General features: G+C 36.2%; 1 pseudogene across 1 annotated transcript in view; it reads left to right on the top strand.

Moving 5' to 3' along the window:
• Window positions 1-13697, top strand: part of LOC143230091 (uncharacterized) — a 41207-nt pseudogene that overhangs the window by 20143 nt on the left and 7367 nt on the right. The window lies entirely within an intron of this gene.

Genomic DNA, 13697 nt, shown 5'->3' with positions numbered 1-13697 from the left:
GACTTTCATGAAGCCTCATCTGAAATTTGAAGGCCCACACATTTTGAAGTACAATCTACTGACTTGTGAAAAATAAGGCACTACACTGTTATGGTTTTTGAATAATGTTATTGATATTATTATCTGTAGTTCTTTGGGTTCCATATCATAAGTTTAGTTAGATTTGTTAATACTTAATACTCAGTGAAGTTCAGGTTCAAAATTAGGCTTAACTGAATCTTTTCTCCTATACCATTCACTTAAGTGTACCATGGTCTTTTTCACTTTAGGATTACCTGTAATTCATCTTACTGGTATATCAATCATTAATTTAACTATATGTTTTGCTTCCATACATCATGTCTCTTAAAAGGATTTAGATCATTTAGTGAGCTGGACAAATAAATGGTAGATTGGTTTTAATTATAATAATTTTAAGATAATGCATGTGAGTTATCATAATTTGAATCATAAGTATAATTTGTGTGGGAATAACCTTTAAGAGTACCATGGAAGAAGGACATAATGGTTGATCAGTCTCATTCAAGAATTGATAGTGGTTGGGAAAATAGGATTTTAAGTTGTATCAACAGAAATATTTAATACAAGTCTAAAGAGTTTATAGTTTCATTGTAAAAGTTAGTGGTTAGGCCTCAGTTGGAATATTGTGTTCATTCTTGGGTTCTTTACCTTAGGAAAGACATTGAATTGTTGGAAAGGGTTCAGAGAAGGGTTACTAGAATGGTCCCTTGAATGGAAGGATTGTCATATGAGAGAAGGCTTAAATCTCTCAAATTGTTTTCTCTTGAAAAAGAAGAGTTAATGGGATCTGATTGAAGCATTTAAGATTGCAAAAGGAATTGATAGTGTTGTATCATCTTCATACTTAACATTAACAGTAGTAGCACTATGCGACACAAGTATGCATTTTGGCAGGAGAAGGGTCATTTTTAGTAAGACATGTTTTTATTTTATTTTTGCCACTAGATGTTGTAGAGGTATTAAATTTAAGTGAATTTAACTTGATAATTATGAGTGATAAGGAATGGCTTTAACTTCTTTTAAGTTAGTTAAGAGAGTGGAACAGCCAAGATGAACCAATAGGCCCCACGTTGTTCCACAATGTTATGTTATTGTCACCACACACTTAATTTTATACAGTCACATCTATTTTGTTGTTATTTATCATTTATCCATCTTTTTATTCACTTGGCTTGTGCAGAACTCTTGAAATGGAAACTAAACAAACTTCTCCTGATATTGTGCATACTTATTTTTAAGTTAAGATTTTTATTTTAGTTCCTAATGATATCCTTTGCTCTGTACTGTTTGATTAGGCTTATCAAGTATCTGTTATTTTTGCTTTACTTGTGGTTTTGTTATGGGTTAACTGATAATTAGGTTAAATATTTTTTTCTTCAACATATAACATCACATACATATTTTTATTTCACTACAGTTTCTTAATACTTCCAGTATATTGACTTTTTCATTTTTGTATTTCATTATAGTTTAAATTCTTGACATTAATTTCATTTACTGTAAATTTACACTTCTTACAATTAATTTCACTTGTAAGGGTCACTGGGGTCAAGGTCAATCCTACCTTTTCCCAGTATTGCCTGTCTGCCTACCTGTAACAGCTGAACAAATTTTCATATGACTTAGATTTTCTCAGTTTTCTATCACCTTATCATAGACTGCCTTCCAGGCCTCTACCGTAAAATCTGCTAGACCTATTTCTCTTTGTTTTTTACACGTTTCACAGTATATTCTGCTCATGACATTGTACACCTCACCCTATAAAGCAGTGGTTCTCAACCTTTTCTGACTTGCGGGACACTACAACAATCTGAAAAATTTCGTGCCACACCTTGAAAGCCTTGACGATTTTTTTAGGTACACGTTATACGGTAAGCGTTAGAAGCCATAGAACGAAAATCACGACCAAAGCAAGCGATAATAATGTCATTGTGCATCACGTTTAGATACTCGTAACACAGAAGAGTTAACTTAAAAAGCCTTAGAATGAAAATCACGTCCAGACCAAGCGATATTAATGTCATTTTGCATCACATTTAGATACACGTAACACAGAAGAATTAACTTAAAAAGCCTCAGAACGAAAATCACGGTTATAGCAAGCGATAATAATGTCATTGTGCATCACGTTTAGATACACATAACACAGAAGAGTTAACTTAAAAAGCCTTAGAATGAAAATCACGACCAAAGCAAGCGATAATAATGTCATTGTGCATCACGTTTAGATACACGTAACACAGAAGAGTTAACTTAAAAAGCCTTAGAATGAAAATCACGACCAAAGCAAGCGATAATAATGTCATTGTGCATCACGTTTAGATACACGTAACACAGAAGAGTTAACTTAAAAAGCCTTAGAACAAAAATCCCGACCAAAGCAAGTGATAATAATGTCATTGAGCATCACGTTTAGATACATGTAACACAGAAGAGTTAACTTAAAAAGCCTTAGAATGAAAATTACAGCCAAAGTAAGCGATATTAATGTCATCTGCATTTTGATAATACTATTGCTTGCTTTGGCCATGAGTGTCGTTCTAAGGCTTTTTTAACGATTTTGTGGTATAGCAGAAAAATCAAAACTTTTTAATTTTACATATGTTTTCTATGTGACACTTGTGTGTGCTTCCGAGAGCAAATCAAATTGAAGCGAGGCTCTAACATAGACAGACAAGCTCGCATTTCATCATCGATTGTAAGAAGCCTCTCTCTCTTTCTGGCTTTAATTTCAGTCAATGCTGAAAATCCAATTTCACAAAACCAGGAAGATGCAAATGAAAGCAGAACTCCAACTGCTTTTGAACTGATTGCAGGATATATATTTTTAATAAGAGATCCAAAACTCATCCAAGCTCTTTTTGGGAAGCAATAACTGATAAAATTTGTCATTTCGTAAATCAATGAGCTGTTCTTCCTCCTCAGTTGTAAGATTTGTTGTCTTGTTGATTCCGAATTGATAGGTCACCCAGTTATATTCATCAACAGCAAGTGATAGGAAGTAATGTTGTAGTGTGGACTGTAGGTCACTTAATGTGATCAAAATTTGAGGGGCAATTTTCTTCTTTGACGGACATTTGTTAACAGAAGGAAAACAATCAAGGACTCCTTTCGAGATCTTATTCTTCCACAGCATCACCTTTTCATCGAAGGCCTTCAGTTTGGACGTTGCAGTAATAATGTTTTCAGATGGTCCTTGGAGACTTAAGTTCAGAGAATTTAATTTGTCAAACAAGTTGGAGAGAAATTGAACCTTCAGCCACCAGATCTCATGATGAAAAGAAAATTCAAAACCTGCTTCCTCAACCTCCAAGAAAGAAATTACTTTAGCTTTTAGTTGGACAAGATGCTTTAACACCTTTCCTTTCAAAAGCCATCAAACTTCAGTGTGATACAGTAGCTTTTTGTAGTCTGAATCCATTGTTTCACAGAGAAGAGAGAAAAGTTGAGATTGAAGTGGCTGAGACTTGATGAAATTCACCACTTGAATAACTTGATTCATAACAGACTGCAAACCTTTCTGCAAAAATTTGGAGGAGAGCACCTCTCTGTGAATCATGCAGTGAATAATCCTAATGTTTGGATTTTGTTGCTGCACCAGAGTGACGAATCTCTACTTTTTTCCCTGCATTGAAGGACAGCCATTGGTGCTGACACAGTTATTCCAATGTAAGGACAGCCATTGGTGCTGACACAGTTATTTCAATGTAAGGACAGCCATCGGTGCTGACACAGTTATTTCAATGTAAGGACAGCCATCGGTGCTGACACAGTTATTCCAATGTAATTTGAAGAGCAAAATGTTTTCATTCACTAACTCGAAAATGTCTTGGCCTTTCACTGTAGTTTTTAAATCTTTGCAAAATAAGTATTCATTTACGATTTTTCTATCTTTCATGAATCTAACAAAAGCCAGAACTTGATCTTTTCCACTAACGTCAGTAGATTCATCAACTTGAAGAGACCATATCAGAGACAATTCATCTTCAGGCTCTTCGAAGTGTTCACAAACTTGATCCTTCAAATCCGATGACAAGTCCACAATTCAGCGTAAAATTGTGTCATTGGACAGTGGAACTTGCTTAATCTTTTTGGCGGCAGCCATTCCAAGCATAGTTTCAACGATGATTGCTAATGCTGGCGCAATGACTGACTCGGCCTCTGTGTGCACTTTCTTGCATTTTGCCAACAATTGAGCAACTTTATAACTTGCAGTCAATCCTTTTTTGGGCAGCTTCCTGTAGTTCACAAGCTTCCTTGATTGTTCATGTTGTTGAGCTGCGAGATTTTCAAAGTATTCTTTTGGTTTATCCTTCACAGCTGAATGTTTTTTTTCCAAGTGTCTCTTCGGTTTGCTAGGAACAAGTGCCTTGTTCGATAAAGCTGCATTGCAGAGTAGGCAGAACGGTAATTGAGGATGTTCCGATTCCAAAGCGATAAAACCATATTCGATGTATTTGTTTTTGTACTTTCGTTTGATTCCTTGCTTTTGATTCAACACATTCTCCTTTGCAGCACCAGACTTACTTAAATATTTTACCATGGATAAATGATAAAGTTAATTCATACACGATAAGCATGACATTTTGCAATTGATATAAAATTCATACCTATAGTGTAGTTGCTGTAGCTTATCTCAGAATGAGAGTGTTCCAGAAAGCAGTTTTATTGTTTGATGCAGCATTTATGATGTACAAAGCGCTTGTTGTGCCACAATTAAACTAACAGACCTGAGAATGAAATTTAAGTATGATCTTCTTGGTGCTCGAGTTCAATGAAAACCATCAAATGTTTTGGAAGGCTTTATAGTAGCTTTTTTTAATTGATGTGTGTAAATTGCGTGTAAAATCCCAAGAAAGTTGAATGTGTTTCAAAACCACTGCAGCACACCTGCCAATCTCTTGCTGCACGCAGATTGAAAATCGCTACTTATAAAGGCTTCAATTCTATTCTTCCTTAACTTACCATCAGGCAGATTTTCTTCTTGATTTTCTTATCTGCATCTCTGTAAATTCTATCCAATTTATCCCCTTAGCTTTGTTTTTCCCTATTTACTCTCCTACAGTTAATGTTTATCTTCCACCTCCTGTCTTCAGTGTTCCACTTGTATATATGGATTTTCATGGAATACCTCTTTCTTCTTTCCATATTGGGATGTTTCCTTTTCTTCCTAAGGTATTAGGGTACATTTTATATTCTACATTATAGCCTGTACTCTTGGAATCATTTTGAATTTTATTTAAGCTTATTTTGCTTATGATAATCAGTCAGAGGTTTGGATTTGCTGTTATTAATGCAGCCCTATCTTTGGGATCTCTTAGAGTGGTACACTACTATTTGTTTACCATCCACTGCTAATGGAAACTGATGGTCAATTCTTTTTTCTCACTGATATGTTCTTTGGAGCTATTCCTGTACATTTAGCATCACATGGGATATCTGCAATACTATTGTACAAAGTAAATAATAAGGTACTACCAAATAGAAGTAAAATAAACTTACTGCGTAAAGTTGGCATTCCAGCCCTCAATATGATGACAAGGAACTGATTAGTAACCTACTAGACAAATTATACTAGTATAAAAGGTCCCAACCATTTATCTAAACTAACTACAGGGTGTTTGGAAAGTCACTGTGCAGTTTTGTCTGTTAATAAATATACAAGTGCACAGTGACTTTCCGAACACCCTGTAGTATGCTAATATACTTTGGAGAGCAGTCACCTTCCCACAACTATCTGCAGGCAGTGAAAGGTAATATAGATGTGGGGACGTTATGGGCTTTAGTATCTACATCTTGCTCTCCTAATTTCTATTTTTTTTAATTATTTTATTGTTTTATGTGACACTGACAGAGGTTAAGACTGAGAGATGGTGTATTGCCACCACAATGTGGGTCGTACTTCCAGTCAAGTACAAAACCTAGGGTACATTTTATATTCTACATTATAGCCTGTATCTTAGGAATCATTTTGATTTGTGCAGCATATATTTTTTATTATTTAAGCTTGTTTTTGTTTATTATAAAATTCCATCAGTCAGAGGTTTGCGTTTGAGGTTTTTAATACAGCCTTTCTTCTCAACTTTGATTTATGTTACTCGACTGTATATATACTTAACTGATTTTAAAATCATTCACTTCTTACTGGTGTACATGATGAGATATCATCCACTGTGTAACACTGGAATGAGCCATCATTCACTTCTTACTGGTGTATATGATGAGATATCATCCACTGTGTAACACTGGAATGAGCCATCATTCACTTCTTACTGGTGTATATGATGAGATATCATCCACTGTGTAACACTGGAATGAGCCATCATTCACTTCTCACTGGTGTATATGATGAGATATCATCCACTGTGTAACACTGGAATGAGCCATCATTCACTTCTTACTGGTGTATATGATGAGATATCATCCACTGTGTAACACTGGAATGAGCCATCATTCACTTCTTACTGGTGTATATGATGAGATATCATCCACTGTGTAACACTGGAATGAGCCATCATTCACTTCTTACTGGTGTATATGATGAGATATCATCCACTATGTAACACTGGAATGAGCCATCATTCACTTCTTACTGGTGTATATGATGAGATATCATCCACTGTGTAACACTGGAATGAGCCATCATTCACTTCTTACTGGTGTATATGATGAGATATCATCCACTGTGTAACACTGGAATGAGCCATCATTCACTTCTTACTGGTGTATATGATGAGATATCATACACTATGTAACACTGGAATGAGCCATCATTCACTTCTTACTGGTGTATATGATGAGATATCATCCACTGTGTAACACTGGAATGAGCCATCATTCACTTCTTACTGGTGTATATGATGAGATATCATCCACTGTGTAACACTGGAATGAGCCATCATTCACTTCTTACTGGTGTATATGATGAGATATCATCCACTGTGTAACACTGGAATGAGCCATCATTCACTTCTTACTGGTGTATATGATGAGATATCATCCACTGTGTAACACTGGAATGAGCCATCATTCACTTCTTACTGGTGTATATGATGAGATATCATCCACTGTGTAACACTGGAATGAGCCAGCATTCACTTCTTACTGGTGTATATGATGAGATATCATCCACTGTGTAACACTGGAATGAGCCATCATTCACTTCTTACTGGTGTATATGATGAGATATCATCCACTATGTAACACTGGAATGAGCCATCATTCACTTCTTACTGGTGTATATGATGAGATATCATCCACTGTGTAACACTGGAATGAGCCATCATTCACTTCTTACTGGTGTATATGATGAGATATCATCCACTGTGTAACACTGGAATGAGCCATCATTCACTTCTTACTGGTGTATATGATGAGATATCATCCACTGTGTAACACTGGAATGAGCCAGCATTCACTTCTTACTGGTGTATATGATGAGATATCATCCACTGTGTAACACTGGAATGAGCCATCATTCACTTCTTACTGGTGTATATGATATCATACACTATGTAACACTGGAATGAGCCATCATTCACTTCTTACTGGTGTATATGATGAGATATCATCCACTGTGTAACACTGGAATGAGCCATCATTCACTTCTTACTGGTGTATATGATGAGATATCATCCACTGTGTAACACTGGAATGAGCCATCATTCACTTCTTACTGGTGTATATGATGAGATATCATCCACTGTGTAACACTGGAATGAGCCATCATTCACTTCTTACTGGTGTATATGATGAGATATCATCCACTGTGTAACACTGGAATGAGCCAGCATTCACTTCTTACTGGTGTATATGATGAGATATCATCCACTGTGTAACACTGGAATGAGCCATGAAAATTGCCATTCACCTCTTTAATTTGGGATTCTCATTCCTACCCCCACTTGGATGTTGCTTCCTAATGTTTTGGATTTAGAGCTGAACAGATCAGTACAAGTCTTCACACATATTATATTCCTATCTCTTGTTAATTTATTCATGTTGTGGAGGTACTTGCAGGTTACTTCAGTTCTTCCCTTTCTGCTGTTCCTTGATGTTCTTGTTATTCCAGAGATGTTTGAGCAGTCCTTATCATTAAATTTCAGTGAGATGGTTTACATTATACAAACATCTTTTTCAATGCCAGATCTTGGTTTCCTGGATTAAGTAATCACTTTCTCACATTGTTACCATGCTCCCATAGTAGTGTCCATAGTTTTGAACTGTAGATGACTTAACAATGGTATGATCATCTTTACCACCTCTCATGGATGTTGGCATTTGGTGTCTTTGGTTTTGGACCATAGTTGACTTAACAATGGTATGATCATCTTTAAATACCAACATCCATGAGAGATAGTAGTATCCACAGTTTTGAACTGTAGATGATTTAACAGTGGTATGATCATCTTTACTACCTCTCATGGATGTCGGTATTTGGTGTCTTTGGTTTTGGACCATAGTTGACTTAACAATGGTATGATCATCTTTAAATACCAATATCCATGAGAGATAGTAGTGTCCACAGTTTTGAACTGTAGATGACTTAATGGTATGATCATCTTTACTACCTTTTTTTTTTCTTGTAATATAAACCACAGTAGAGTTAATCAGAAAAAATATAAAAATAAATAAAACTAACTTTTAGCTAAAGTTTAATATGATTGTGTATAGAATTTGGAGTATGTTTGATGCTTGTGAAGATTTTAGTTAGCCATCAAAAATGTTTCAAATTATGTACATGAAATGTCTACCTGAGATCCAGTTGATTTAATGAGAGAAGGAAAGTCAAACGTGCTTAGTGTGTGGAAAGTTTTGATACAACAGTTGGAAGCTTTTTATATCATAAAGCTATTGCTTGTTTATGACTTAAATATATTGAAATTTGAATATATTAATATTTGATGGTAACTACTAATCTAGTGAGACAAGTAAACTGTGTATAAATCTTAACTGCTGTGACCTCCCTTTATGAACTGTACAAGTTGTATTGAACACCATCAACACAAACTGTGGGCAGGTAAATAATTCTCATTCTAATGTCACTGATATTTCAATATACAGTTAGATATGAATCAACTAAATGCTTATTTTGTGAAAAGGTTCTCTGTTATTGATGCCTCATTTTTGTCTAAAAAACATTTAAAACACACTAATGCTTTGTTTCAGAAATTTCTGATATCCCATAATAGAGCTGCTACCTCCTCTTACTCAAAGCTATCTCAAACTTGATTTGCCCTCTAAGCATTGCTAAAAGTTTCAACCAGTCTTTTATCCACTTCATTTTTGTGCACGTTAAGCAACGTGCTGATAATGTGCCTATCTTCCACATATGTCACCTATAGTAGTGCAGGTAGCTCCCTCTATGATTACAACACAGCTCTCACTTTTTTGATTAGTATTCTGGTATACAGGTTTTATCTCATTTTCCATGTGAATACAATATTTTGATTGTGCTTGATCGTAAAAGTTATATCAGTTACAACTTCATGTTTGGACTGTTGTTTCATTTACACTGTTTCTACTTGCTTGTTTTAGAAATGTGTGTGTTTCCAAATTCTGCTTTGTTCTTATGAATTAAAGATTTAGTATGGTGGATGATGAAATTCCTACCATAACTAGAATACCAGTTCCCAGGTCTCACAGTGTATAATGTCTGTTGGGGAAACACAGATTTTAGTTTGTGAGGGGTACCTGTCATATGTTCAGACAATGATTTTTCCTACCATGTTACAATTTTTGTGAAATTGGGTATAGCTACCTAGTGGAAACTGTCCTTCCATGGCACTTTCCACCTGAAACTGTGCCTCGACATATTCTACTGATTCAGGTGTTGTTCTTTTTTAACAAGAGATTTGTATTATGTTTTTCTCACTTTCCATAGGTTTACTACTACTTTTACTCAGTTGGTTACTTTAGTTTAAACTTGTCTTTAGTATCTTTATTTGTTTGTGTTTAGAGTTTTACTTACTTTCTCTGTTAATGTTATTTATTGTGTAAGTTGTTTTTTGCCTACTACTAGTCACAATCTAATTGAGGGTTAGGTTAGAATTTAACTTTCTTATTCTTAACTGGATACTGTTTTATTCTGATCTTCTGTATGGTAGGTTCTATTTTTATCCTCTTTGTTTTGTATATTCTTTGGTAGGTTTATATGTTCAATATTTAAGTGTCATTTATCTTCGACATTCCTCTAGCGGTTTTGTAATTTTGGTGTTTTATATCAGACTCATAATTTTGCTGGTTTATTTTTTATCATAATAAGATTATAATTTTTATTATTTTGTAGACTTTACATATTTTATAAGTTTGTTAGTAATGAGTACGTTTTCTAAATATGTTTAGTTATGGGTCTCTTTAACTACATTTCAGGATAGTTTTGTGGTTTATATGGGTTTTATCTGGGATTTTCTGCCTGTCATTCCCTTAGGTTGGGCACACATGCATTCATTTCCTTATCCAGTGGAACTTCCCCCAAGATACCTTGGACTATCTCCCTTCCACATGGAATCAGACCACCCTTTCTTGGTGACTTGATGAGGAATTGACCTCAGTGGAGATTCCCATTTCTCTACCTCATCCCAAATTATCTTTTTACAGATAGTTTCTTGATCAGTTTGGGGGACTTTCCTTAATTCCACAAGGATTTGTGATTGCTGGTCAATCAAAGAGGCTATTCTCCAATTTTACACCCAGAAGCCTTTGGCAGTTCATTGGGCTCTATATCATTTCTTTTCAGTCCTGAGGGGGTGGGTGGTTATGGTGCGTATTGACAATTTCACTGTCATCATCAATGTTACCAAACAAGGGGTGAGCAAATCCAGATCTCTATGTTTTCAGATGCTGTATCTCTTGTACTTGGCCAATGACCACAAAATGAATGTTGTGGTGTGTCATATTTTTAGAGTTATGAATCTTGTGCCTGATTAATCATCACCCCCCATCTAGATCCTCTCCACGAAGTGCACCCTTTATGTCTATGCTGATAATTTCTTCAAGAACCACATTTGGACATTTTTTATCCTAACATCACCACATTACAGCTTCATGTGTGAGTTTTGTCTTGTCTCATGTCTCAGCTCTGGGATTTGCTCTTGTCCAGCATCCTTGTACATTTTTTTCTCTAAGACCCATTTCTTCCCCATCCTGGCATATGGTTGTTCTCATTCTAATATTTATGCCATTAATGTTTCTCACATCATCTACCATTTCTCATATGTTTTCCTCTATCTGAATTGGGCCTTCCTTTCTAGGATATTGGCTGCCCAAGATAGCTGTTGAACCTTTTCTCCTATTCCCTTTCCTTTCTTTTCCCATTAGGATCCAGATCATCTCCGTGGAATTCCTCTGTTTTCTGTGATCTTTCACGTATTACATTCACTGGTTAGGCTCATCAACTCATATTCTGATTTGTCCATGGATTGGCCACCATCTCTATCATGTTTCTTCACACCAACTTTGTCATCTATCTCTTTAGCTGCTCACAACCTTTGCTTTTTGGAGAAGATCATTCAGGCTGTTATGTGGACAGCTCCCAATTCATTCTTGCTTTCTATCTGCACAACACACATCTGTTTGCCTTTGCATAAGGTAAATCAATATAATATTACATAAGATTTCACCTGGTGAGGTATGCTAAATATTATATCTTGATACTAACTATGCATACTTCCATGAACTCACTGTGGAGATGAAGTCTTTCTGTAAGACCACAGGCCACTTATCTGGGGGTGTGCATATATCTATATCTGAATGTATTTTTTTCTTATTGTATCATATATAAAAAGGTCTATCCCTCATGGACTTCATGGGTAAAACAGGTGGGTATTTTTACCCATCCCTACTGATCCATGATTCTTACTAATGGGGTCTTTCTGCTTTTCAAAACAGGGAATCACAGACACCCATAACATTATGTCCAGTGGGTTGTTCTTCTGGAGACACCCATTACATTATGCTCAGTGGGTTGTTCTTCTGGAGACACCCATTAACATTATGTCCAGTGGGTTGTTCTTCTGGAGACACCCATTAACATTATGTCCAGTGGGTTGTTCTTCTGGAGACACCCATTAACATTATGTCCAGTGGGTTGTTCTTCTGGAGACACCCATTAACATTATGTCCAGTGGGTTGTTCTTCTGGAGACACACATTAACATTATGTCCAGTGGGTTGTTCTTCTGAAGACACCCATTAACATTGTCCAGTGGGTTGTTCTTCTGAAGACACCCATTAACATTGTCCAGTGGGTTGTTCTTCTGAAGACACCCATTAACATTGTCCAGTGGGTTGTTCTTCTGAAGACACCCATTAACATTGTCCAGTGGGTTGTTCTTCTGAAGACACCCATTAACATTGTCCAGTGGGTTGTTCTTCTGAAGACACCCATTAACATTGTCCAGTGGGTTGTTCTTCTGGAGACACCCATTAACATTATGTCCAGTGGGTTGTTCTTCTGGAGACACCCATTAACATTATGTCCAGTGGGTTGTTCTTCTGGAGACACCCATTAACATTATGTCCAGTGTGTTGTTCTTCTGGAGACACCCATTACATTATGTCCAGTGTGTTGTTCTTCTGGAGACACCCATTACATTATGTCCAGTGTGTTGTTCTTCTGGAGACACCCATTAACATTATGTCCAGTGGGTTGTTCTTCTGGAGACACCCATTAACATTGTCCAGTGGGTTGTTCTTCTGGAGACACCCATTAACATTATGTCCAGTGGGTTGTTCTTCTGGAGACACCCATTAACATTATGTCCAGTGGGTTGTTCTTCTGGAGACACCCATTAACATTATGTCCAGTGGGTTGTTCTTCTGGAGACACCCATTAACATTATGTCCAGTGGGTTGTTCTTCTGAAGACACCCATTAACATTGTCCAGTGGGTTGTTCTTCTGAAGACACCCATTAACATTGTCCAGTGGGTTGTTCTTCTGGAGACACCCATTAACATTATGTCCAGTGGGTTGTTCTTCTGGAGACACCCATTAACATTATGTTCAGTGGGTTGTTCTTCTGGAGACACCCATTAACATTATGTTCAGTGGGTTGTTCTTCTGGAGACACCCATTAACATTATGTCCAGTGTGTTGTTCTTCTGGAGACACCCATTACATTATGTCCAGTGTGTTGTTCTTCTGGAGACACCCATTACATTATGTCCAGTGTGTTGTTCTTCTGGAGACACTCATTACATTATGTCCAGTGTGTTGTTCTTCTGGACTCTCCAGTGTATATTCTCCCTTTTCTTCATGGTGTTTCCCCAGACATTTTTTTCCTGGTCTAACTGCACTTGTTGTTCACACAATCTGTTACATACTATATATAAAATGAAAAAATACTATACAGAGTTCTTCAACTGAAGAACTATGGCTATCTTAATATATATCCAAGATGTTGTCCCTGGATAATTTTTGCCTTGGTGTACAATACTTGTTGACCTTACAATCTTATGTGAAGCACTTCCACCATTGGTTTTTCTTAGAAAGGCTGCACGTGGCCCATTTATATACAGCCCTTTAACCCTAGCCACATATTCTTATCAGATTGTAAGCACCTTCAAATTTAACTATAATTGTGTCATATGCTCACGCTTATTACAAATGTGGATATCTCACATACTATCTGTTGTCTGTTGGTGTAATCTTTCTTGACATGGTGCTTAATTATTAA

This window comes from Tachypleus tridentatus, chromosome 10 (assembly GCF_004210375.1).
Source record: "Tachypleus tridentatus isolate NWPU-2018 chromosome 10, ASM421037v1, whole genome shotgun sequence".
NCBI classification, from domain to species: Eukaryota; Metazoa; Arthropoda; class Merostomata; order Xiphosura; family Limulidae; genus Tachypleus; species Tachypleus tridentatus.
Note: the sequence above shows the minus strand (reverse complement) of the source record. Positions and strands in the feature narration are given on the sequence as shown.